Raw genomic sequence first — 24,934 nt, forward strand, 5'->3', positions numbered from 1 at the left:
AAATCAGAGAGATATTCAAAGGAGTGTACAAAATGGGAGGTTTTTTAAAGAAGGAGGGTGGGACTAGGAAGTCACCAGCAAAAGGAAAAAAAAGGATTGTTTCTGGCAAGATCAGCTTCCCTTAGGGGGAATGGCAAGAGGTCTTACCATGCAGATTATCTCCTCTTCTTTTGGGAGGCAGAGAGGGCCCATGTGACAGATGACCACACTGGTACTGACCAGAAAATTCCTGACTGACCAGTTAGGAGTACCTTCTGGGGGAGGTGCAAACTACAGTTAGGTTAGATATTAAGCCCTAGTTTGGTGACTTGGCCTAGAATAAGTGACTCCATCTTGTGACTGTGGTTTTCTTCTTAACAACCCATAATCTAGGTCTAATCATGAGGAAAACATCAGACAAGTCACAATGGAAGATCATTCTACAAAATACTTGACTGGTACCCCCCCCCCCAAACTGTCGAGATCATAAAGAACAAAGTCTCAGAAACTGTCATATTCCAGAGGAGCTCCAGGAGACATGACAACTAAATGTAAGGTGGTATGTGGTGAGGGAAACAAAGGCAAGAAAGATGTAGTTTAAATTAAATTCCCTTATGGCCTGCGGCCTACTGATAGATGTCAGGACACCTGCTGCGGGTAACACTCCCCAAGGCGTTTATGGCTGCCTTAATGCCTTAATGTTTACGCCTTAAAAAACTAAAAGCAACCTTATCTTGACAATAGCTAAATCTTCTGGTCCTGTGAGACCCTGCTTTCAGCATCCAAAAATTCCTTGGAAACTAACTTTATCTCTACTCCTCCCCTCCACCCCCTGCCCCACGAAATCTAAAAGTATATCATCAGTCGCTCCTCACAACCCCAGTGCAGCTCTTCCTGCCCATGGGTCCTGTCCCCATACTTTAATAAAATCACCTGTTCGCACTGAAGACATGTCAAAAATTCTTTCTTAGTCGTTTGTTCGTGAACCCCACTTCAAATTTCATCAGTATATGTCCCAGATGGGATCCTGGAACAGAAAAAGGACATTAAGTAAACACTAAGGAAATCTGAATGAAGTGTAGACCTTCATAATCATAATGTATCCATATTGGTTTATTAATTGTGACAAGAGTACCATACAAACTACTCTCAAAGTTTATTTTTTAAAAGAAACCTGATGCCCGATCCCACTCACCAGAGATTCTGATTTCATTGGTCAGCTTTGTGGCCTGAGCACTGGGAGTTTTCAAAGCCCTCCAGGTGATTCTGAGGTGCAGTGAGGTTTGAGAACCACTGGATGCAGGCCAGGGGCTATCTGCTTATCGACAAGGTCTACTGGCCCAAGTTTAATCTGTAAAACCATATTTCTTCAACAGTGTTTCCCTACTTCAAGCATAAACAGGTGGGCCCAGACAGAATATCTTTCCATATTCTCCTAGATTAAATGGTGCAGTTCAAAAGAGCTACAAGCTACTGAGCACTTGAAATGTGGCTAGTATGGCTGAAGAAGCGAAATTTTCATTTAATTAAAGTTAATTAATTCAAATTTAAATACCAACATGTGACTAGTGACTAGTGATAGGTTGGACAGCACTGCTCTATACAAACACAATCACGTTCCTAAGAAAAGATTGCTTAATGCTCTTTTTTGGCTCCGGACTACTTTCTTCTGTCTCCAGCTTTTTCTCTTCCTACAAGTTGGAGTCTCCCATTTGCCAGGAGGCATTTTTACTTTAGAACAACGGTGCCCGTGCGGAGCTACCGCGCTCCCCCACGTTGGCGGCAGAAAGGCTCCGGTCCTCCCTGGCCCTCCCCCACCTGCCGGGCCTGCTGCCGCTGTGGGAAGCAGCCGTTTGTGCTCTTGGATGAGAGCATTTCCTCCAAGCCTCGACCACCCCGCCTTTCTGGAGGAGGATGGTTCAGTCCAACTCGAATTTTTCAACTGCTCTCTGGAGTTCATTCCCAGCTCCTAAAGAAGAAAGGGAAGCAGGGTCTCCTGGTGGAGGGCTGCAGATGTTCTGGTATTTGTCTCTGTTTAAAAAATAGTTTCTCCCCAGCCCTCTACCATATCCACGAATTTCTACTATACTGCACAGCGAATGGCTACATTAAGCATTTACAAGGTCTGCACCATAGTATCGCTGATAGCTCAGTGGCAGAATACGATGACACCACAGACTGCCTGGCTGGATGAGTAGTAGGGGGAAATAAGCATTCTGGAGGGAAGGGATAGATGGAGCTTTATCACAGACCACTCGCGGACTGCCAGCTCCTACTGAAAGCAAAAACCAAAACCAAGGTTTGAGACAAAGCGCTGCCAAGCTGGGGCCGCGCACCTTGTCCCTTACACGTTATGCTGGAAGTTCAGCTGTCTTGGCTGAACAGGTGTGGGGTTTGTGTGGTTCTCACGAGGCCAAGAGGCGGGGGGAGGATGGGTTTTCTTAAAAGTAACAGCTTCAGCAGCTGAGGCCGTCCCAGGCTGATTTCACAGATCAGGACGGAATCTAGGTTATCATGAGCAATTAGCAGAGGAAAAAAACGAACTGGAATTAGCAAGGCCTCTGATCATCCATTTTGCCACAACCGCAGGACTTTGTTCAGGGCCGGTGGCTTCAGGGCTTGTTTTTGTTTTTAACAGCTTCATTGACATAGCGTTTAAATCCTATAAAATTCACCGATTTTAAATGCACAAGTCAATGATTTTTAGCAAATTTGTATTTGTGCAACCATCGTCACTCGAGTTTTAGACCATTCCTTCTACCACAAGATCTCTCGTGCCCATTCGGTCACTACGTATCATCCCCAACCTCCCCCAGGCCTTAGGCAGCCACTGATTTACTTGCCATCTCTATGGGTTTACCTGGACACACCGTGTAAATGGAATCAGCAATATGAAGTATTTGGGGATTGGCTTCTTTCCCTCGGCATGTTTTCAAGGTTCATCTATGGCACAGCACGCATCTGCACTTCATTCCTTTTTATGGTGGAATAGTATCCAATCGTGTGGCTGATGAGGGAGCGTGAGGCAGGCTGAGGGCAAAACCCAAGCTAGCACCCCGCCCCCTCCCAGGTGGGACACGTGTGATACTCCTTGGACACTCCCAGCTACCCCAAAACAAAACAAAAGACAAAAAACAAAAGGTTAAACTGATAAGTCTCCCCCCGTTTACCAGAAAAGGCAATCCCATCGACAGCCTAAAGTCCAGGAACTCTCTACTATCTTCAAGTTAATGTTTTGCTAGAGGGAAAGACAACCTTAGCTTGACAACAGCTAGGCCTCCAGTAAGTCTTGACCGTGTGAAGTCTCTTTGGAAACTCCCTCTCCCCGGACTCAACCCCCAGCACTTACAGTGCAGCTCTTCCTGCCCATGGATCCTGTCCCCATGCTTCAATAAAATCACTTTTTTTTGCACCAAAGACGTCTTCAAGAATTCTTTCCTGGCCATTGCCTCCAGACCCCACAAACCACCCCACCATCACCCCAAAACTTCATCATGGCTATACCACATTTTGTCTATCCATTCATCAGTCAATGGACATTTGGGTTGTTTTGTCTACTATGAACAATGCTGCTATAAATGTTTGCGAAAGAGTTTTCATTTGAACAGATATTTTCAATTCTTTTGGGTATGTGCTTGGAGTGGACTTGCCAAATCATGGTAACTCTAGGTCTAACCTTTTGAGGAACTGCCAAACTGTTTTCTGAAGTGACTGGGCCATTGTGCATCCCCATTGGCAATGTATGAGGGTTCCCTTTTCTGCGCATCCTCACTGGCATGTTATTTCTCCTTTCTAAGAACTAGAGCCTTTCTAGGAGGGGTGAGGTGGCATATCCTTATGTTTGGATTTACATTTCTCTACTGGCAAGTGATGTCGAAGAGCTTTTCACGGGCTTACTAGCCATTCATAAATGTTTTGCGTTGAAATTTTTAATGGAGTCAATTGGGTTATCTTTTTATTATTGAATTGCAAGAGTTTTATTTAGATTGTGGATACAAGTTCCTCATCAAACCTATTTGCAAATACTGTCTCCAATTCTCTAGGATATCTTCTTACTTTCTTAATAATGTTTCTGGAAGAATGTAAGTTTTTAATTTTAATGAAGTCCAATTTATGATCTTTTCTTCTTTTACTGATTGTGCTTTGTAAAAAATCGTCTCTAAGCAATTTTCGCCTAATCCCAGGTTAGAAAGATATTCTCCAATTTTTTCTACTAAAGTCTTTACAGATAACAAACTCCTATCCTTCTGCCTCAACAAACATACCTTCATAACAACATGGAAGGCCAGGCTCAAATGGAAAATTCTTGGACTCAAAATTCTACACCTAAATGTAGTGACATGGAGAATACCAGCTTCCAGCAACTGACCCACCAACTATATCCCCCTTCAGTCCTCACTCTGGGCTCTCCCTCACTGAGATGGGCCTCACGCTTGCATCTGTGGACTTACTAGCCCATGCTTGTGAGTTTCATCCCCACTGTCCCCAAATGGCAAACAGCTGCCTCCCGGCCACCCCTCAATCACATAGGTGCCCACATCAATTGCAGGTGTCCCCAGAAAGGCAGGCCTCAGAAAGGAGCTTGTGAAGACTCTGGAAACAGGCTTGTGGCTGTTTAGGCAGGGAATTTCAGCTTCCCAGGTATCTATTGTGTGGTCTAGAAGGAGGCCAGGGGCCCTGTGCAGGCACATCTCTTTGGTTCCACTGTCTCTTCCTCAAAGTGATGCCCTCTAAAGTATAGGGACCAGAGTGGGCCTCTTGTATGGGTCTAAGTGTGGCTGCCAAATCCTCAGGGGGGAGAAAGAGGAGAACTAATGGCCAGTGGCCCCAGGAATTTGCCCACAGGAAGCCTTGCTCCTCCGTGGACTCCTATCCAACACTGAAGACAGAAATGGGCAGCTAGGGCAAGATGACCAAATTAATCCATCTCTATCAAGGCAAAGGGGTGGGGGAAGCAACCCTCAGAGGGAATGATTTGGTCTTAGACCTTACAAACCTGGGCTACTATATACCACCACTTTCCTGTCCTTTAAGACTTAAAAGTCCTCATCAAAGGAAAAAAAAAAGAGCAGAATTTTTTGGTAATTTTCTATGGTAATGAATGGTCACTAAACTTATTTGTGGTGACCATTTCACAATATATACAATATTGATCGTTATGTTGTATGCCTGAAACCAATATAATATGTCAATTATACCCCCCCCCAAAAAAAAATTCTCAGGGACGCCTGGGTGGTTCAGTAGGTTCAGCAGCTGACTTTGGCTCAGGTCAGGATCTCACCATCCGTGAGTTGGAGCCATGTGTCGGGTTCTGTGCTGACAGCTCGGATCCTTGAGCCTGCTTCGGGTTCTGTGTCTCCCTCTCTCTCTGCCCTTCCTCCTCTCACACTCTCTCTCTCAAAAATAAACATTAAAAAAAAATTCTCTGAACATTGCCTATGTCCCCTGGGGCACAATATTGTCCCTGGTTGAAAACCACTATCTTAGATGGAATATTCTACAGCCTTGACAATGATAGGTTTACAAATTATATGTAATAGAAAATGCCTATGTAACAATATAAAAAAGCAGAATGAAAATATATATTCATAACAAGGCCACAATTCCTCTAGTTGTTTGGATGGCCTGAAGTCCCTCTCAGAATAGAGAGCCCCAGCACATTCCCACCTTCACAATGAGCTGCCTGGTTTGAGCAGAGCCAGGAACTCTGTTTATTCATGCATGAGCAAGCTGCTGATAGGAAGGCAGTGCAATGCGGGGCGACATTCAGCTCTGGACTGGCCATGAATTAGTGTGCTTATGTGTTGCAATTCCCTTGGTGCAGGTGGGACATATGATACTCATTCACTCAGCACCAAGGGCTGGCCGGGGACTCAGGACCAACTCAGCAGCAGCAATCTGTCATCTGTCACACACCTTCTTGTATTGCCTTTCTCAGCTTGGCTGGAGCCTCTGAGACACGCGCAAGTAACCATTTCAAAGGCTGCCCTAGACACTATAACTCTGTTGTGGTAGAAGCTTACAGAAGACAGATGCCTCCAAGAGAGGGATGGCAACCAAATCTTGGGACATGCAGATACCCGGCAAACTGGAAAGATTTTTGAAAAGGAAGAGGAATTGGAGGTGGCCCATGCACAATGATAACAGATGAGTGCTTTCAGGAACAAAGAAACATACAGCTGCCAGAGCTTCGATGAGCTCCCTATTAGATGCATCTATATTATAGAGACAGAGACAGAGGATTGTACCTGACAGTGTGAAACTAAAGAGGGAAAGAACGTGGTGAGCCACAGCATCCCAGAGATGACTGCCCAGGTCCCATTCAGAGCACTGATTTCTATTCTTTATGGATTTGGGGAAATACTGGTACTATCTCTCCATAAAACAATTATGATCAAGTTATGGACATCCTAATTTTTTCTCTCTTCAGGGTTCTGTTCACCACCTATCTTCCTTTCCATTGCCCATGTCCAAAAATTGTGATGGCGTATGGTGTAGAAAATTCACTTTAGTAAATTTTGGGTCTTTAAATTATTTATGCATTTAACGAACACTTCCTGAGGTTTACCATGTGCTAAGCCCCATGCTGGATGTTGGGACTATCATGATGAATGGAACAAACATGGGCCCTGATCTCATGGCATCTGCATTCTATCAAGGGAGAAGGGTAGACAGAAATAAACACAGAAGCATAATAGAAATGTCATCAAGTAATGACAGATGACTATGAGGACAACATAGCAGATTGGCAAGCAACTGGAAGGAGGGTGGTCAGAAAAAGCATCTCTCGAGATAACCTTTGAGCTGAGAACTGAATGGGGAGAAGGAGGAAGCCCTGCGAAGACCTGGGGGGAAAGCATCATAGGTGAAGGGAACAACTGATAAAAATGCTGTGAAGCAGGAAGGAGCTTAGGTTGTCGGAGGAACAGCAAGGAGGAGAAAGAGGAAAAGAAGGAATAGTAGAAGATGACATTGGAAAGGCAGGTGGAAACGGGTCATCCAGGGCCTGGCAGTCCATGGTAGTATGTTAGGATTCTATTGCAAGTAAAATTATAATTCTTGGGAGGGGTTTATGCATCCATCCCTCCATCTTTTGGTACTAGCATCCCAATTTCCTCGTTGGAAATGTCTTCTTTCCCCATCGGGAACAGTCCAGTGGGACCATCAGTCTGGATGTACCAGACCCTTGGCACAAGACCAAGCTAAATTAATAGAGTGTGCTCTTGCTGGAGATTTTTTCCTGTTGATTTTATAACAGCTTTATTGAGATGTAATTGACACCCCATACAATTCACCTTGTTAAAGTGGACAATTCAATGGTTTTTAATATATCCAGATCTGGGCAACCGTCACTCCAGTTGATTTCAGAATATTTTCACCACCTCAAAAAGAAACCCTGTACCATTTAGCTCTCGTTCCCTCTACCCTCTTTCATCCCTCCCCCACTCCAGTCCTAAGGAACACTAATCTATTCTCTGCCTTTGTAGGATTCCCTTTTCTGGCTATATACCTTGAATGACATCATATAATCAGTGGTCTTTCATGTCTGGCTTCTTTCACTTAACTTTCTAACACTTTTGAGGGTTATCCATGTTGTCACATGTATGAGTACATCATTGCTTTTAATGGCCTAATAACATTCCACTGTATGGATAGATCACATTTTGTTTATTTGTTCTTCAATTGATGGACATTTGGGTTGTTACTTTTTGACTATTATGACTAATGCTGCTATGAATGCTTGTGTACAAGTCTTTGTGTGGTCATATGTTTCCCATTCTCTTGGTTAGACACCTAGGATTGGATTTGCTGGGCCATATAGCCACTCTATGTATAATATTGTGAGAAACTGTCAAACTGGTTTGCACCTTGGCTGCACCAATTTACATTACAAAGAGCAATGTATGAGGGTTCCAATTTCTCTATATCCTCACCAGCAGTTGTTATTTTCCATTAAAAAAAAAATTACAGCCATCTTAGTCAGTACCTAATTATGTTTAGAAGCATCTAGAAGCGGTACCTAACTGTACTTTTGATTTCATTTCCCTAATGCCCAGTGATATTGAGCATCTTTTCATGAGTTCACTGTCCTTTTTCTATCTTTTTTGGAGAAATACCTATTCAAATCCTTTGCCCACTTCTTTAATTGACTTCTCTTTTTTTTTGTTGAGTTTAAAGAGTTATTTATATATTCTGGATGCTAGATCCTTATCAGATATATATGATTTGCAAGTATTTTCTCCGAAGATTTAAATTACAGTGCATCAGAGATTTTAATCATGATGACATCTACTTTATTTTTTCCTTGGTTGCTTGTGCTTTTGGTGTCATATATAAGAAACCATTGCCTTGGGGTACCTGAGTGGCTCATCGGGTTAAGTGTGACTTCAGCTCAGGTCATGATCTTACGGTTTGTGGGTTCAAGCCACACATCAGACTCTGTGATGACAGCTCAGACAGAGCCTGGAGCTTGTTTGGATTCTGTGTCTCCCTCTCTCTCTGTCTATCCCTGCTAGCTCTCGCTCTCTCTCTCTCTCTGTCTCTCTCAAAAATGAATAAACATTAAAAAATTTTAAACAAAAAAGAAACCATTGCCTAGTCCAAGGTCATGAATATTTACAAAATGTTTTCTCCTACGAATTAGTTTTAGCTCTTATATATAGATCTTTGATTTATTTTTTGTATATGGTGTGAAGGAGTTTCAGATTAACTTCTTTGCATGCAGATATCCAGTTATTGGGATATGTTGTTGTTTGGTGGTTTGGTGACTTTTCTGAACTAATTCTGTAAATCTATATTCTTTGTTGTGTGTAGCCACTAAAGTCTCTCTTCTTTTAGCTTAACAATCAGCTGATGATTGGAGAAAGATTTCCTTAACCTGATAGGACACTGCTCCATCCCAAATTTTCTTAGCTAGAAAGTCACCTAATTTATAGTGGGTTTGTGGCATCTAAACACCTTCTAAACAGTCCTTGGGAATGCTGTCAATAATTTTTATTAGGATGAATTAAGGTTCTTCTGAGGGCATTTAGTTGCTTCCTGCATAGTATGGGGGAAAGGAAACACTGCTGTGAAGTAGGTGGCCTAAAGGTGGTTTCTTTGTCTATGTTTTATTAGGGGGTGACCCTTTCACCCAACATATATCACACCTCTCCCCATTCAGTTTCTGGCAATCTAAACACTGATGTCACACACACATACACACACACACACACACACACACACACACACACACACAAAGCCCTTTTTCCTCCTTGCTTATTGGTTAAATGTTAAGAATGAAAATTTTGCGTCAGTGTTCAGTTCTCAGCCAGTCTTTATCCATAATGTCTGGCTAACTTGTGGGCCTGTCACTGTGGGCCCCCAACTCTCCAGAACCTCACCTTCTCCCTTTTCACAACCTGTCTCTTCTCTTCCCTTATTTCCCTTCTTCTTCATGATCATAGCACCCTCTATCTCTCTCTCTTTCTCTCTCTCTCTCTCTCTCACACACACACACACACACACACACACCCCTACCTCCTGGAATAAGAGGCTTCTCAAAGGTTGTCGATTTTATTTTAATCATCATCATCTCTGTTCCATATGGTGTTAGACCTTGTAGGATTGCAATTTGGCAGGGTCTTCTGGGCCTGAACTCAGTGATCTGAGTGTAGGCTACTACTCAGTTTTTGTAAAAGGCCAAAACTTCTTGGCTTTTTTCACTCTCTTCACCTTCCTTGGAATTGTTGTACTAATATGAGAGGATTTTTTTCTTGACTTTCCACAAAGCAGTCTTTTTATTCCCCTCTGTATCTTGTTTACCTGGAAGGGCAACAGGGTGATTCCAGAAGGGCAATGGGTTGGAGGAAGAAGGTGGGGACTGAATGGAAAGGAAGGTTTCATGAGAAGGGGCACAGGTTAATGTGGAGTTTTGTGCCAGGCAAGGAAAGGGTGGGAGACTTGGGGGAGGGGAATCAAAGGGAAAGAAGAGGAGGGAATTGGGTGAGGTGGTCTCACCTTGCCAGTCCCTGTGGATCTGGGTTGATAGTGGTTCTTTCTCTTCTTCTTTTTTGTGTTTGGGGTTAATTGTCTTGTGCTTAGTGTTGGTTGTTTCATAACTGTGCTCACTCCCTCTGGCTTCCTGGTAACTTTAGCCGTGTTGAAACCTCCCAATGGTCTTCTCCAGAGCTCCTGACCAGACTGTAAAATACCCCTTAGTGGTACAATGAGGAGCCACACCTTTGGCTTTGTTTGTTCAGTTAGGCACTTGCTCCAGCCAGTAGGGGATATGCTGGGTGGGTGGGTGTGAGCTTAGACATCACAAAGAATCACTCCTGGCTCCTCCCTGGGGGTGGGGGTGCTGGGTAAACCAAGAAAGTCTGGTTGGAGAGAGTGGGAATTTTCTCAACAACCCTTTCAAGAGCTTTCCTGAACTGACCCACCATTCTTTCTCATCATCTGCACACATGGCAGGCAGAGGGTGTTTCCTCCAAGCCCTGCCCTTTAGCCACTCTCATTCTTTGTTTCATTCTGTTCTTGCCTATATTTCACTGTTGCCTAATATTTTGGATGTCTTACCTAAAATTCTTCCAAGATAATGTGACTATCTTTGTCTATGGAGATGCTAATCACCCCACTTCTTTTCAACAGTTGTCTTTTATGCACCTTGAAGACCATTCACATCTTGGCTATTACCAGGAAACTTTTCCCAGTGTCTTTGTCAAGCTCCTCAGTTTTCTATTTTATAGTCTGAAATTGCTGCCTTTGTCAGCAGTCAAAACAGTGTGGTACTGGCATAAGGATACACCCACAGATCAATCCAGTAGAAGTGAGAGTCCAAAAATAAGCCCATATATCTAGAGATATTTGTTATTGAGAACAGTGTCAAGAACATTCAATGGGAAACAATAGTTATTTCAACAGATGGTGTTTTGACAACTGGATATCCACACACAAAAGAATGAATTTGGACCCCTACCTCACATCATATACTCCAAATGGATCATAGACCTAAACATAAGAGCTAAAACTGTTAAACTCTTAGAAGAAACACAGGCAAAAATCTTCATGACACTTGAATAGGCTATAGTTTCTTAGGTATGACAATAAAAGCCAAAACAGTAGAAGGAAAATTTGATAAATTGACATCAAAATTAAAACCCTGTGATTCAGGGGTGCCTGGGTGGTTCAGTTGGTTAAGTGTCCAACTTTGGCTCAGGTCATGATCTCATGGTTCATGGGTTCGGGAGCCCTGTGTCAGGCTCTGTGTTGACAGCTCAGAGCCTGAAGCCTGCTTCAGATTCTGTGTCTCCCTCTCTCTCTTCCCCTCCCCCACTTGCACTGCCTCTCTCTCTCTCAAAAATAAATAAACATTAAAAAATTAAACAAACAGGAAAACAAAACACCCTGTGATTCAACAGACCTCATGAAGAAAGTGAAGAGACAGAAATGAATGCACAGAACAGGAGAAAAAACTTTATACGTCATATATCCATAACCAAAATTTATCCAGGTAATATAAAGAACTCTTTCAACTCAATAATAAAAAGACAACCCAATTTAAAAGTGGGAAAAAGAATGAGGAGGTCAAAGTTTCACTCCTCACAGATGACATGATACTCTATATGGAAAACCCAAAAGATTCCACCAAAAAACTGCTAGAACTGATCCACGAATTCAGCAAAGTGGCAGAATATAAAATCAATGTACAGAAATCAGTTGCATTCCTATACACCAACAATGAAGCAACAGAAAGAGAAATCAAGGAATTGATCCCATTTACAATAGCACCAAAAACCATAAAATACCTAGGAATAAATCTAACCAAAGAGGTGAAAAATCTATACACTGAAAACTATAGAAAACTTATGAAAGAAATTAAAGAAGGCACAAAGAAATGGAAAAACATTCCATGCTCATGGATTGGAAGAACAAATATTGTTAAAATGTCAATACTACACAAAGCAATCTATGTATTCAATGCAATCCCTATCAAAATAACACTAGCATTCTTCACAGAGCTAGAACAAACAATCCTAAAATTTGTATGGAACCAGAAAATACCCCAAATACCAAAAGCAATCTTGAAAAAGAAAACCAAAGCAGGAGGCACCGCAATCCCAGACTTCAAGCTATACTACAAAGCTGTGATCATCAAGACAGTATGGTACTGGCACAAGAACAGACACTCAGATCAATGGAACAGGATAGAGAATCCAGAAATGGACCCACAAATGTATGGCCAACTAATCTTTAACAAAGCAGGAAAGAATATCCAATGGAATAAAGACACTCTTTTTAGCAAGTGGTCCTGGGAAAACTGGACAGTGACATGCAGAAGAATGAACCTAGACCACTTTCTTACTCCATACACAAAAATAAACTCAAAATGGATGAAAGACCTAAACATAAGACAGGAAGCCATCAAAATTCTCGAGAAAGCAGGCAAAAACCTCTTTGATCTTGGCCGCAGGAACTTCTTACTCAACACGTCTCTGAAGGCAAGGGAAACAAAAGCAAAAATGAACTACTGGGACCTCATCAAAATAAAAACTTCTGCACATCGAAGGAAACAATCAACAAAACTAAAAGGCAACCGACAGAATGAGAGAAGATATTTGCAAATGACATATCAGATAAAGGGTTAGTATCCAAAATCTACAAAGAACTTATCAAACTCAACACCCAAAAAACAAATAATCCAGTGAAGAAATGGGCAAAAGACATGAATAGACATCTCTCCAAAGAAGACATCCAGATGGCCAACCGACATGTGAAAAACTGCTCCACATCACTCATCATCAGGGAAATAGAAATCAAAACCACAACGAGATGCCACCTCGCACCTGTCAGAATGGCTAACATTAACAACTCAGGCAACAACAGATGTTGGCGAGGATGTGGAGAAAGAGTATCTCTTTTGCATTGTTGGTGGCAATGCAAGCTGGTGCAGCCACTCTGGAAAACAGTATGGAGGTTCCTCAAAAAACTAAAAATAGAACTACCCTATGATCCAGCAATTGCACTACTAGGCATTTATCCAAGGGATAGAAGTGTGCTGTTTTGAAGGGACACAGGCACCCCCATGTCTATAGAAGCACTATCAGCAATAACCTAAGTATGGAAAGAGCCCAAGTGTCCATCAATGGATGAATGGATAAAGAAGAAGTGGCATATATATACAATGGAGTATTACTCAGCCATCAAAAAGAATGAAATCTTGCCATTTGCAACTACGTGGATAGAACTAGAAGGTATTATGCTAAGCAAAATTAGTCAGCCAGAGAAAGACAAATATCATATGACTTCACTCATAAGAGGACTTTAAAAGACAAAACAGATGAACATAAGGGAAGGGAAGCAAAAATAATATAAAAACAGGGAGGGAGACAACACATAAGAGACTCTTAAATATGGAGAACAAACAGAGGGTAACTGAAGGGATTGTGGGAGGGGGGATGGGCTAAATGGGTAAGGGACATTAAGAAATCTACTCCTGAAGGGGTGCCTGGGTGGCTCAGTCAGTTAAGCGTCCGACTTCGACTCAGGTGATGATCTCACGGTTTGTGGGTTCAAGCCCCGTGTCAGGCTCTGTGCTGACAGCTCAGAGCTCAGAGCCTGGAACCTGCTTCAGATTCTGTGTCTCCCTCTCTCTCTGCCCCTCCCCGGCTCACACTCTGTCTCTCTCTCTCTCTCTCTCTCTCTTTCTCTCTCTCAAAAATAAATAAACATTAAAAAAAAATTTTAAAGAAAAAAAAGAAATCTACTCCTGAAATCATTGATGCACTATATGCTAACTAACTTGGATGTAAACTAAAAAAATAAATAAAGTGATAAAAAAATAAAATAAAATAACAAAAATAATAAATGTATAAATAAATAAATAAATAAAAGTGGGCAAAAGACCTGTAAGATGCTTCTCCAAAGAAGATACACCAGTGGTCAATAAGCATATAAAAAGGTACTCAACATTATTAGCCACCAAAAAAATGCAAATCAAAACCAAAATGAGATACCACTTCACACCCACTAGGATATAGATAAGTAAAAAGTAAGCTAATAACATGTATTGATGAGATCGTAAAACATTGGAACCCTCATACCCTGCTTATGGGAACGTAAAATGGTGCAGCAGTTTGAAAAAAATGTGCAGTTCCCCAAAAAGCTAAACATAGAGTTACCACATGACCATGTGCGTATCATTGCTACGAACATTCATAAACAAGTTTTGTGCAGATGCGGTTTTCATTTCTCATGGGAACTCCGCTCCTAGGTCCATACCCATGAGAAATGAAAACTACGTCCACACAAAAACTCATACACGAATGTTGCTGGCAGCATTATTCCCAATAGCCAAAAGGTGGAAACAACTCAAATGTCCACCAACTGGTGAATGGATACATAAAATGTGGGATATTCTTTGGCCATAAAATAAATGGAATTCAAATACATGCTACACCATGCGGGAGCCTTGAAAACATCATGCTAAGTGAAAGAAACCAGTTGCAAAGGACTACATATTACGATTCCATTTACATGAAATGTCTACAATAGGCAAAGCTATAAACACAAAAGGCACTAGTGGTGGCATAAGGCTAGTCAGGGAATAGGGAGATTGGAAGGTGATGATTATGGCATGCAGAGCTTCTTTTGGTCATCATGAAAATATTCTAAAATTGATTTAGATGAAGACTGCAGAACTCTGTGCATGTATTAAGACAACGAATGGGACGTTATAAACAGGTGGATTGTATGGTAGGTGAATCATATCTCAATAAAGCTGTTAAAAGAAAACAATGAACAAGAACCGTCCTCATAAAGGTAGTTTACTAGTTAGTGCTTTATAATCAAAAAGTACTTTGCAATCAGACCTGGTTCTGAGTCTTGACTCTACCACCTACAAGCTGTGTGGCCTTAGGTGAATCATTTCCCCCTTTCTGGCTCTCAGTTTCCTCTTCTGTAAAACATGCTTAACAGTACGATCTACCTTATACGGTGATTGTAAGGGTTAAATTAAATGGTGATTTTTCAGACGTGAAAATATGAAGACCCCAAGAATATATTTGTGGACTCTTGAGAATATGCCCCCTGGTCTGAAGTTTAAGAAACGCTGCCATCTCTGTGCATCACAATCACCAAAAGCAGTGCTGAAACAGACAAGGAAGGCATGTATCACAGTTCACTTATGTGGGGTCCCCAAGATCATCCAGAATATACTCACTCATTAGATGTAACAGAACAGGGGCGCCTGGGTGGCTCAGTCGGTTAAGCATCCAACTCTTGGTTTCAGGTCAGGTCGTGAGCTCACCATTCATGGGCTTGAGCTCTGAGCTTGGGATTCTCTCTCTCAAAATAAATAAAGAAACTGAAAACAAACTTACAAAAAATAAATAGATCTAAACAGAACATTTTATACTTACTGCAGAGAACTCACTGACCTTAACCTCCTTGAGAATATCTCCGTGGCAACTGTAACTCTCATATTCCGCTGGAGGAGTGTAAAGTGTTACAACTACTTTGAACAACTGGTTGGCAGTCAGTTTACCTACAATGGAATATTAGTCGGCATTACAAAGGAAGGAAATTCTTAAACGTTTATTTATTTATTTTTGAGAGAGAGAGAGAGAGAGAGAGAGAGAGAGAGAGCGCGCGAGCAAGCAGGGGAGGGGCAGACAGAGAGGGAGACACAGAATCCAAAGCAGGCTCCAGGCTTCGCGAGCTGTTCCGTACAGAGCCAGCCTGGAGGTTCGAACTCACAAACCGTGAGATCATGACCTGAGCCGAAGTCGGGCGCTTAACCGACTGAGCCACCCAGGCACCCCTCGAATATGGCTTAGTGCATGATAACAAGGAGGTGCATGAGGAACATTTGTTTCTTTATTCTATTTTCTTGAGATGCAAGAGAAAAGAAAATATGCATTAATAAAAACTTCTTTGAAGTGTAATGCTTGCATGCCCTGTTTAAGTATTAAAACTGCCAGTTGTTCATACTCACAAGACTATTTTCTTGCAAAAGCTAATTTGACTGTGACTTCTAATGAGACGTAAGTGGATACAACGACTCAGGAATGGAAGAGATAGAGAATTATCTGCAACTCGCATCTGACTCATCAGTATGCTGGATTAGACTCCTCAATAGCCACTGGCCATAGTATGACTGTTGAAAATACGTCCAGGGGCACCTGGGTGGCTCAGTCGGTTGAGCGTCCGACTTTGGCTCAGGTCATGATCTCGCAGTCTGTGAGTTCGAGCCCCACGTTGGGCTCTGTGCTGACAGCTCAGAGCCTGGAGCCTGCTTCAGATTCTGTGTCTCCCTCTCTTTCTGCGACTCCCCCACTCGTGCTCCGTCTCTCTCAAAAATAAACATAAAACAATTTTTTCAAAAAGGAAGAAATTCTGAACCACGCTACAACATGAAACCCTGAGGACATTATGCTAAGTGAAATAAGCCAGTCACAAAAAGATAAATACTGTGTGATTCTACTTCTACTGTGTGATTTTTCTACTTAGAGTAGTCAAAATCAGAGACAGAAAGTAGAATGGTGGTTGTCAGAGGATGTGGGGAGGGTAGAATGGGGAATTGCAGTTCGATGGGTATAGAGTTTCAATTTTGCAAGATGAAAACATTCTAGAAATCTGTTAAACAACAATATGATATTGTTCATACTACTGAACTATACACTAAAAAATGATTGATGGCACATTTGATGTTTTCTGTTTTTTAACCACAATTTTAAAAAATAAAAATAAAATAAAGCACTTTTTAAGTTACAAAAAGAAAGAAAGAAAGAAGGAAAAGACAAAGCTTCTCACCTCGAGTCCAACACAGCGGTCCTCCTCCTTGGCTGCATTTTGGAATCACCTAAGATTTAAAATTTTCTGATGGCTGAGCCCCACCTTAGAGACTCTGACCACCTTTGTCTGGGGCATGGACGAATAATTTAGGTGACTCTAGAATTTAGGTGATTCTAAAATACAGCCAAGACCACTGAACTAGAGATTCAGAGTTGGTGTGGAGGTCTCCCTGGGGGCTCTGGATGGAGTTTCCAGGCCTGGTGCACTTGAAGGGGCTGAAATGAAGTAGTCGGTGGGGACGGAGAGGAGATGGAATCGGCTGAGCTTGCTGATGATTGGAGTAGTTGTAGGGCACCATGGGTAACTTCTGGGTTCCTGACTGGAACACAGGAAGGATGGCAGCGTGATTGCATCAGGTGGGGAGACCTGAGGGCAGGGGCTTTGCAGGGAAAGGCCATGGGGTCGGTTTAGGAGACCTGTGGACACTGAAATGCCTGTCAGAGGTCCGTGGAGAGACAGTGAGCAGGGAATTGGATCTTGCAGTGTGGAGCGTGGGGACAGGTTCGAGGCAGAGGTCAATTTGGATAACGCTGAAAGGCACAGGGATTGGGGCGCCTGGGTGGCGCAGTCGGTTAAGCATCCGACTTCAGCCAGGTCACGGTCTCGCGGTCCGTGAGTTCGAGCCCCGCGTCGGGCTCTGGGCTGATGGCTCAGAGCCTGGAGCCTGTTTCCGATTCTGTGTCTCCCTCTCTCTCTGCCCCTCCCCCATTCATGCTCTGTCTCTCTCTGTCCCAAAAATAAATAAACGTTGAAAAAAAATTAAAAAAAAAAAAAAGAAAGGCACAGGGTTTGATGAGATCACCCTGGAGAGGAAGTATAGCGCAGGCACGCAGAATTTCAGAACCGGACTCGTGAGTACTCCAATTCCGGCTTGGGAAACGGAAAAAAAGAAGGGATTTTTTTAAATGGTAAACATGAGAGGCACCTGGGCGGCTCAGTCGGTTGAGCGTCCGACTTCTGCTCAGGTCACCATCTCACAGTTCGTCAATTTGAGCCCCGCATGGGGCTCTGTGCTGACAGCTCAGAGCCTGGAACCTGCTTCAGATTCTGTGTCTCCCTCTCTCTGCCTCTCTCCCGCTCATGCGCTCTCTCTCGCTCTCTCTCTCTCAAAAATAAATAAACATTAAAAAAATTTCAAATGGTAAACATGATAATGGGTAATATTTATTAGCAATCAATTTGTGCTGAGCCCTGCTCTCCAAGCCCTGTTCTCAAAACTTTACTGTTTTAACTTGACACACAATTGTGTGGTTGTGGGAAATGAAGCATCCAACTACATTTTGATTTTTGGCAGCTGAGAGCTTTCAAGCCCCATCCCTCCCTTCCCTTTTGCCCCATATCTGAGTGAGTCAGGTGCTCTGTCCCCCAGCAGAGATTTCAAACCGCGAAAGGCCCTGCATCCACGCACAAAGTCCCACCCCAGCTCCACTCCCCATGACAACAAGCACCCGAAGCTGCCATTCCCCCCTAACGGGAACCTGAGCCCTTCTCCTTGGGACTCCTGCTGCGGGTTCCTTTGTGAGTAACCAACTGTTTTAGTTTCCTACAGCTGCTGTAACAAACTGCCAGGAATCCAGGGGCGTAAACAATAGAAATTTATGCTCTCACAGTTTCGGAGTCTGGAATCGGTGTCACTTGTCTGAAATTAAGGTGTCAGCAGGGCCGCACTGCCTCTGAAGCCTCTGGGGAGGAAGCTGTTCTTAGCCTCTTTCAGTCTCTAGTGGTTGCCGGCATTCTTTGGCTGCTGGCCCCATCGCTCCAATCCTCAAAACTAGAGCCTTCACGTTTCTGTCTGCTCCGTCTTTGTATCTCACATCACCTTCTTCCTCTGTGTGCACCACCTTTGTCTCCCTCTTATAAGGATACATGTGACTGTGTTTAGAGCCCACCCAGATACTCCAGGATAATGTCCTCACCTCAAGATCCTTCACTTCATCACATCTCCAAAGACCTTTTCTTCCAATAAGGCAACACAGTTTCCAGGGATTAGGTCCCAAAGTCTCGAGGAGACATTTTTTTCAGCCTATCACAACACACGTTGGTGCCTATGTGTCACTTGTCCCAACATCCAGAAATTCTTGAGTGAGTGAGGACTCCTCAGTATCCATCAAGGGATGGTAGGCACCCCCCCCAAAATAAAACAGTAATATTATTCCCAATTCACAGATGACATGACCAAGGGGACACTAGAGGCTGGGAAACTGGGGCAAGATGTGTTTGGTTATGTTTTGTTTCAAAAGGACCCCTGCCTCATTACCTGAAAAATCTCTTGGCTCCTTAACAGAAAACAGGCAATTAGTGAGAAGGCCATCCACAGTGCAATGAGCTAGCCTGGACGTGTTGGAGGAAAAGGGAAAACAAAAGTTGAGACCCAAAGGAGCCTACAGAACCCTAAGTATAGAACGAGCTGATTGTGCTGTTGAGCAGAGCAAATACCCTGCACGCACACACTTTGCAGCGGGCAAGTGGCTCCAAAGCCGTAGTGGATCTTCAGCTCTATTTATATGAAATGAAAGCTACAGTTGTTTTTACATCATCCCACTTTGAGGAAGCAGCAGATATTCAATGTACATTAGTAGTTACCTGGACAGCACTGCCTCTGACATACTCTTTCATAATTATCAGGCTTAGTTGACATTTTGTTCTTCACAGTTCTTTGTAAAAAATTTTTAATGTTTATTTATGTTTGAGAGAGAGAGTGACAGAGCACAAGTGGGGGAGGAACAGAGAGAGAGGAAGACACAGAATCCAAAGCAGGCTCCAGGCTCCGAGCTGTCAGCACAGAGCCCGACACGGGGCTCGAACCCACGAACCGTGAGATCATGACCTGAGCCGAAGTCGGATGCTCAACTGACTGAACCACCCAGGTGCTCCTGTTCTTCACAGTTCTTTACTGGTTCCTCCTCCGGCTCCCCCTAACATCCTTCAACATTCCTCAGTGAGGTCGGATTCCATTCAGTTTTCCCACAGAAGTGAAGAGATCTGGGTTCAAGTCCCGCGTCTACCACTAACTGGCTGTGTGACGAACACAGAGCAAATCCCTTCTATCTGGGCTTCAGACTTCAAATCTGAAAAGCAAGGAAGGTGTATGGCCCTGTTCAAAAGCACACAGTTCTTTATGGTGGCTAAAACACCCTGGACCCTCCCCAGAGAGAACTGATCTAAAAGGAAGCTCTTAAACCACAGCGCCGCTGACCCCCACAGGAAGCTGCTGCCTTTGCAACGTCTCAAGTTGGCCCTGAATCTACTACGTGGCATTAACGCAAAGAAAGACAATCATTCTTCTTTGGAATGACTGTAACAGATTTCATTCTTGGCAATTACTGTAGGTGGGAACGAGAAAATTCTTTCATGATGAACAAAAGCTTTTGTGTCTTTTCCACACAGTGGAAAACTGCCTAGATGGACACAGCAAACTGCTCCGATGGAAGACTTTGGAATGTCTAATTTGAAAAACAGGCACGTGGCACTACAGTGAAGGTCTCTGCCTCCTTTCTCCTCTAGCTCTTTTCCTCTCCCTTGCTTGCTCCAGTGTGCCAGATGTAAACAAGCTCTCCTCTGGAAACTTTAAAACTTCACCATAATCATTTTTATTGGTTTTAAGCAAGTACCAAATTAATTAGCAAAATAGTGCAGCCAAATAAGAGGCTTAATGTACTCCCGGGGTAGACAGCCTTTAAAGAGTCTCTTTATTCCATACTGGCTAACCCATCTCCCTCTAGCATAGGACACTGGGGAAAGCATGGGCTTTGAGCCTGATAAAGTCAGGCTGGAATCCCAGCGCTATTATTTCCTAACTGTATGACTTGGGGCAAGTTGTTTGTTAACCTTTCCGGGCCTCTACTTCCTCCTCTATAAAATCTGTCTTATCATAGCTACTCACTATGGTAAGTGGTTTACATGGATTATATCACTTTAGCCACACAGTAGCTTCTGAGGTTGGTGTCACCTGCTTTTATTGTGAGCATTATGTGAGATAACTCAGGTAAGCAACCAGTGGGTTGCTGAAGAAAATGGTAGCCAGTTACTACTGTGTGCAGCTTTGTGCTGGGTACCGTGGCGGACGTCAAGAAGTATTTACTCATCAAACATAAATTGAGCACCTGCCACGTATTTATTTTAAAAAGTGGAGCAGGAATGTTCCAAGAAAGTATGTGACTCAGTTTCTCAACCTTGACTGGTCTTCGTGTTCAGGAGGATTTCAGGTAGGTTGAATTAAATACCCTCCCTGGCTACATGAGCCTCTAGGAGTCGTGGGTTTGTCTCCTGTATTTCCTTGTTCTCTCCTCTAGTCTCCTGCGCTCAAGGCCATAAACTTGGACATAATCCTCTGGGGCGGGGGAAGCGTCACCAGCATTGCTAACAAGGCTGGATATAGACCACACCAAAGGCAGAAAAGATTTAGAACATTCAAGTGGTCTGTGCAAGAGAAGGTAGGGGCTTACACTCCCCTTCTGCAAACCCTTCACAGAATGGCCACCCTCCAAGTTGGCCTTGGTCCACTGACTATCCCTCCCGTTTCCCCCTTCTGCCCCACATGCTCCTTGCAGAGCTTTGCCAAACTCCCGCTTTTTGATCTTCTTGGCGTTCTTCAGGTTATTTCCTAGGTCTGGCGGAAGACGTCTGTGCCTGTTGAAATTCACCTCATCCTTACAAGCTCGAATGGCCCCTCTGGGGATGGTATCAGGAGTGAAAGCTGAGGTGCTTTTCCATGGTATACAGTGAAAATAGCAGCTCTTTAATATGATGAGAGCTGATTATAGCACTTTAATCCCTATTAAAGCCATCACAAATGTAAGGTTAATTTTTTAAATAAAAATGAGAGCGGTATTTATGTAGTCTGCATAAAGCAATTGTGAACATAAATCAATTAATAAAAAGTTAGTACTACACACCAGATGTCAGCTTATCGCCAGATGCCAATATTTATAACCGTATCCATCTATATCACAAACATACCCTGCTGCATAGATTAACATATAAACACTTTTGAATCATATGATTACATGTGATTTATAGATTTATATATGAGAAAACACAATTAGCCAAGGGAAAAACTATAAAGATGGTTGAGGTGCTCAATAGCCTAAACAATACAGGAATACCAAAAATGAGAATATGGTACCTAAGTGTCAGTGAATTAAAGGCAGAAATGTAGTATGTAAAGACCTCACACTCGTTCCAAATTGTAAAAAAATAAAATAAAGTAAAGTAAAAGTTTGATCCACTTAGTTTGAGCCATGATAGTGGGTTAGCTAGTGCCCCCGCCCATTCATTTCCACCTGGAACCTCAGACTGTGATCTTATTTGGAAGGAGAATCTTCGCAATTGTAATTAGTTAAGGATCTCAAGATGGAATCATTCCGGATTTAGGGCGAGTCCTAAATCCAGTGACTTGCATCCTTATGAGAAGAGGAGAGGACATGGGGAGACACACAGGAGAAGGCCATGTGAAGACAGAGGCAGAGCTTGGAGTGATGCAGTTACAAGTCAAGAACCACTGAGGATTACCGACAAGCACGAGAAGGCAGGAGAGAGGCGGGGAACAGGTGCTCCCTCAGAGCTACCAGAAGGAAGCCACCACACCGACAACTTCCTTTCAGACTTCTGGCCTTCAGAACCACCAGAGAATACATAACGTTGCTACAGTAGCCACAGGAAACTAATACAGCGACCTTAAGTCGGATATCCAAACCTGATGAAGCACCAAAACCGAGAACTAAAAACCTAATTTGTGAATATAGAAGCATAAATTCTAAATAAAGTATTAGCAAAGCAATTCCTGAAGAATAATACACACTAAAAGACTAGTTTACTGTGACTTGGCAGGTTTTCCTTTAGGTGTACATAGGTGTTTGATAATTAGAAAAACATGTGAATAGTATTCATCACATCACAATCAAAGCTATATGACCATCTTGATAGGTGTCAGGAAGTTATCTTTTAAATTTTTTAATGTTTATTTTTGAGAGAGAGACAGAGAGACAGAGAGAGAAAGAATGAGCAGGGGAGGGGCAGAGAGAGAGGGAGACACAGAACTTGAAGCAGGCTCCAGGCTCTGACCTGTCAGCACGGAGCCCGATGTGGGGCTCAAACTCACAAACCATGAGATCATGACTTGAGTCGAAGTCAGACACTTAACCAACTGAGCCACCCAGGTGTCCCAGGAAGTCATCTTTTAAAATTCACATACAGGGTCGCCTGGGTGGCTCAGTCGGTTGAGCATGGGACTCTTGATTTTGGCTCAGGTCATGATCTTGCAGTTCATGGGATCAAGCCCTACGTTGGGCTCTGCACTGACAGTGAGGAGCCTGCTTGGGATTCTCTCCCTCTCTTTCCTCCCTTGCTTAGTCCCTCTCTCTCTCTCTCTCTCTCAAAATAAATCAATAAACGTTTTTAAAAAATAAAATCCACATCCATGAGTTCCTAATAAGTATTATTTTTTTTAAGATTTTAGTTTTTAAGTAATCTCTAATACCCAACATGGGGCTCAAACTCATGACCCCAATATCAACAGTTGCACACTCCACCAACTGAGCCAGCCAGGCACCCCCCAATAACTATTCTTAGTACAATGTGATTATAAAGACATTGCCTTAGCGGGCCATACAATATGCATCTGAATGCATATATGTGTGTGTATCTGTGTATACATACATATATTTCCCAGCTCTGTGCACTGAGAGGACCTAGAGTCAATGGCCCCAGTAGCAATGAGCATACCTAGTGCCCAGATGTTGACTTCTAAATACCATTCTCCTTGGAGAAATGTGCAGGCACAGCAAATGTACAAGATGAACCTGAAAAATAGCAAGGTATAAAATAAATATCCACACTGAGGCCACACTGAGAGATAAATACATGATTGAATAAATAAATGAGAGAGAAAGGAGAGCTCTTTCAATTCATAAATATAGCAGGAATGATGGACACAGAAAATTATCATTTAGCAAACACCATGGTAATAATTGTTTCAAGAAAAATCATCAGCAGATGCTAAAATTAGTGGATAAAAGTATAACGAGAAACAGGATATTTACATAGTCTGAAAACATATTACCACAAGATATTTATAATTACTGAGGGAAAAATTGTAACTCCACAGTGAAGAAACCTGGAAAACAACGATCAAAATTAACATCACTGGTATCAGGACATATCAACATGAGGCACCTCTTGACAGGAGACCCTAAGAAGGGCACAGCATCACTTCTGTGGTATCCTCGCCAAAAATGCCAAATCTGCATTTAACCGAGGAAACCTCAGACAACAAAATGGAGCAACATTCTACAAAATAATTGGCCAGTTCTGTTCAAAAGTTTCAGAATCAGTAACAATAAAGACTAAGGTACTGTCCCAAATCATAAAAGACAAAGGAGACATTTGATTTGATCCTGGAGCCAAAAAAAAAAAAAAAGGTATTAGTGGAACAATTGATAAATTCTGCATAAGGTCTACAGATTGGTTTGTAATATTGCATCATGTTATTTCTCTGGCTTTCATCCTTGTACTGTGATTATGTAAGATGTTAACATTTAAGGAAGCTGGACGAAAGGTACATGAGAATTCTTTGTGCTATTTTGCAAATTTTTGCAAATCTGGAATCATTTCAAAATCAAGAGTTAAATTAAGAAATAAACTTAAAGAACCAAAAAATGTTTTAACTCTAGTGTATCTCATACAGCAGAATTTTATGCAAACATTAACCTTAGGGTTTTCTTAAAGTAATAGGGTGCCAATGAGGAAATGCTCACACTATATTAAATGGAGATATATCACATTCTACTTCTACTTAGGAATGCAAGTGAATGAACTCGAAGAACTACTAGGATAATTCAGTTAGGTGATTACAAAATAAATGTACAGGACTTATAGTAATTCTGTATGCCAGCAATAACAAGTTAGAACATACAATGTTAAAAGAATATCCCATTCACAATAAAACCTCTAGAATGCTAGGAAGAAACTTCCACTTTAGTCAGAGGGATATGAAGTCCAAGTGAGTGAGGAGCTTGGACAGAGTTGGTAGAATTGTTTAAAAATGAGGAAAAAAACGAATCAGTATCTTGTACGATACGTTCTTAAGCGAGCAGAATATGCCACCCCCAAATACGCCACT

The 24,934-nt window shown here is 42.5% G+C and overlaps 1 long non-coding RNA gene across 2 annotated transcripts in view; it reads right to left on the reverse strand.

Moving 5' to 3' along the window:
* The window catches only part of LOC109496640, a 50,290-nt gene extending 26,512 nt beyond the window's left edge, over window positions 1-23,778 (reverse strand). For both annotated transcript variants that reach the window (XR_006593097.1, XR_002739880.2), the window contains exons 1-4: window positions 23,539-23,778; window positions 15,182-15,505; window positions 2,840-2,986; window positions 913-1,006 (exon numbers count right to left, since the gene is read on the reverse strand). This is a non-coding gene — a long non-coding RNA (uncharacterized LOC109496640). The remainder of the gene's footprint in view (window positions 1-912; window positions 1,007-2,839; window positions 2,987-15,181; window positions 15,506-23,538) is intronic.
* Between the last annotated feature and the right edge of the window lie 1,156 nt (window positions 23,779-24,934).

This window comes from Felis catus, chromosome X, assembly GCF_018350175.1.
Source record: "Felis catus isolate Fca126 chromosome X, F.catus_Fca126_mat1.0, whole genome shotgun sequence".
Lineage (NCBI taxonomy): Eukaryota > Metazoa > Chordata > Mammalia > Carnivora > Felidae > Felis > Felis catus.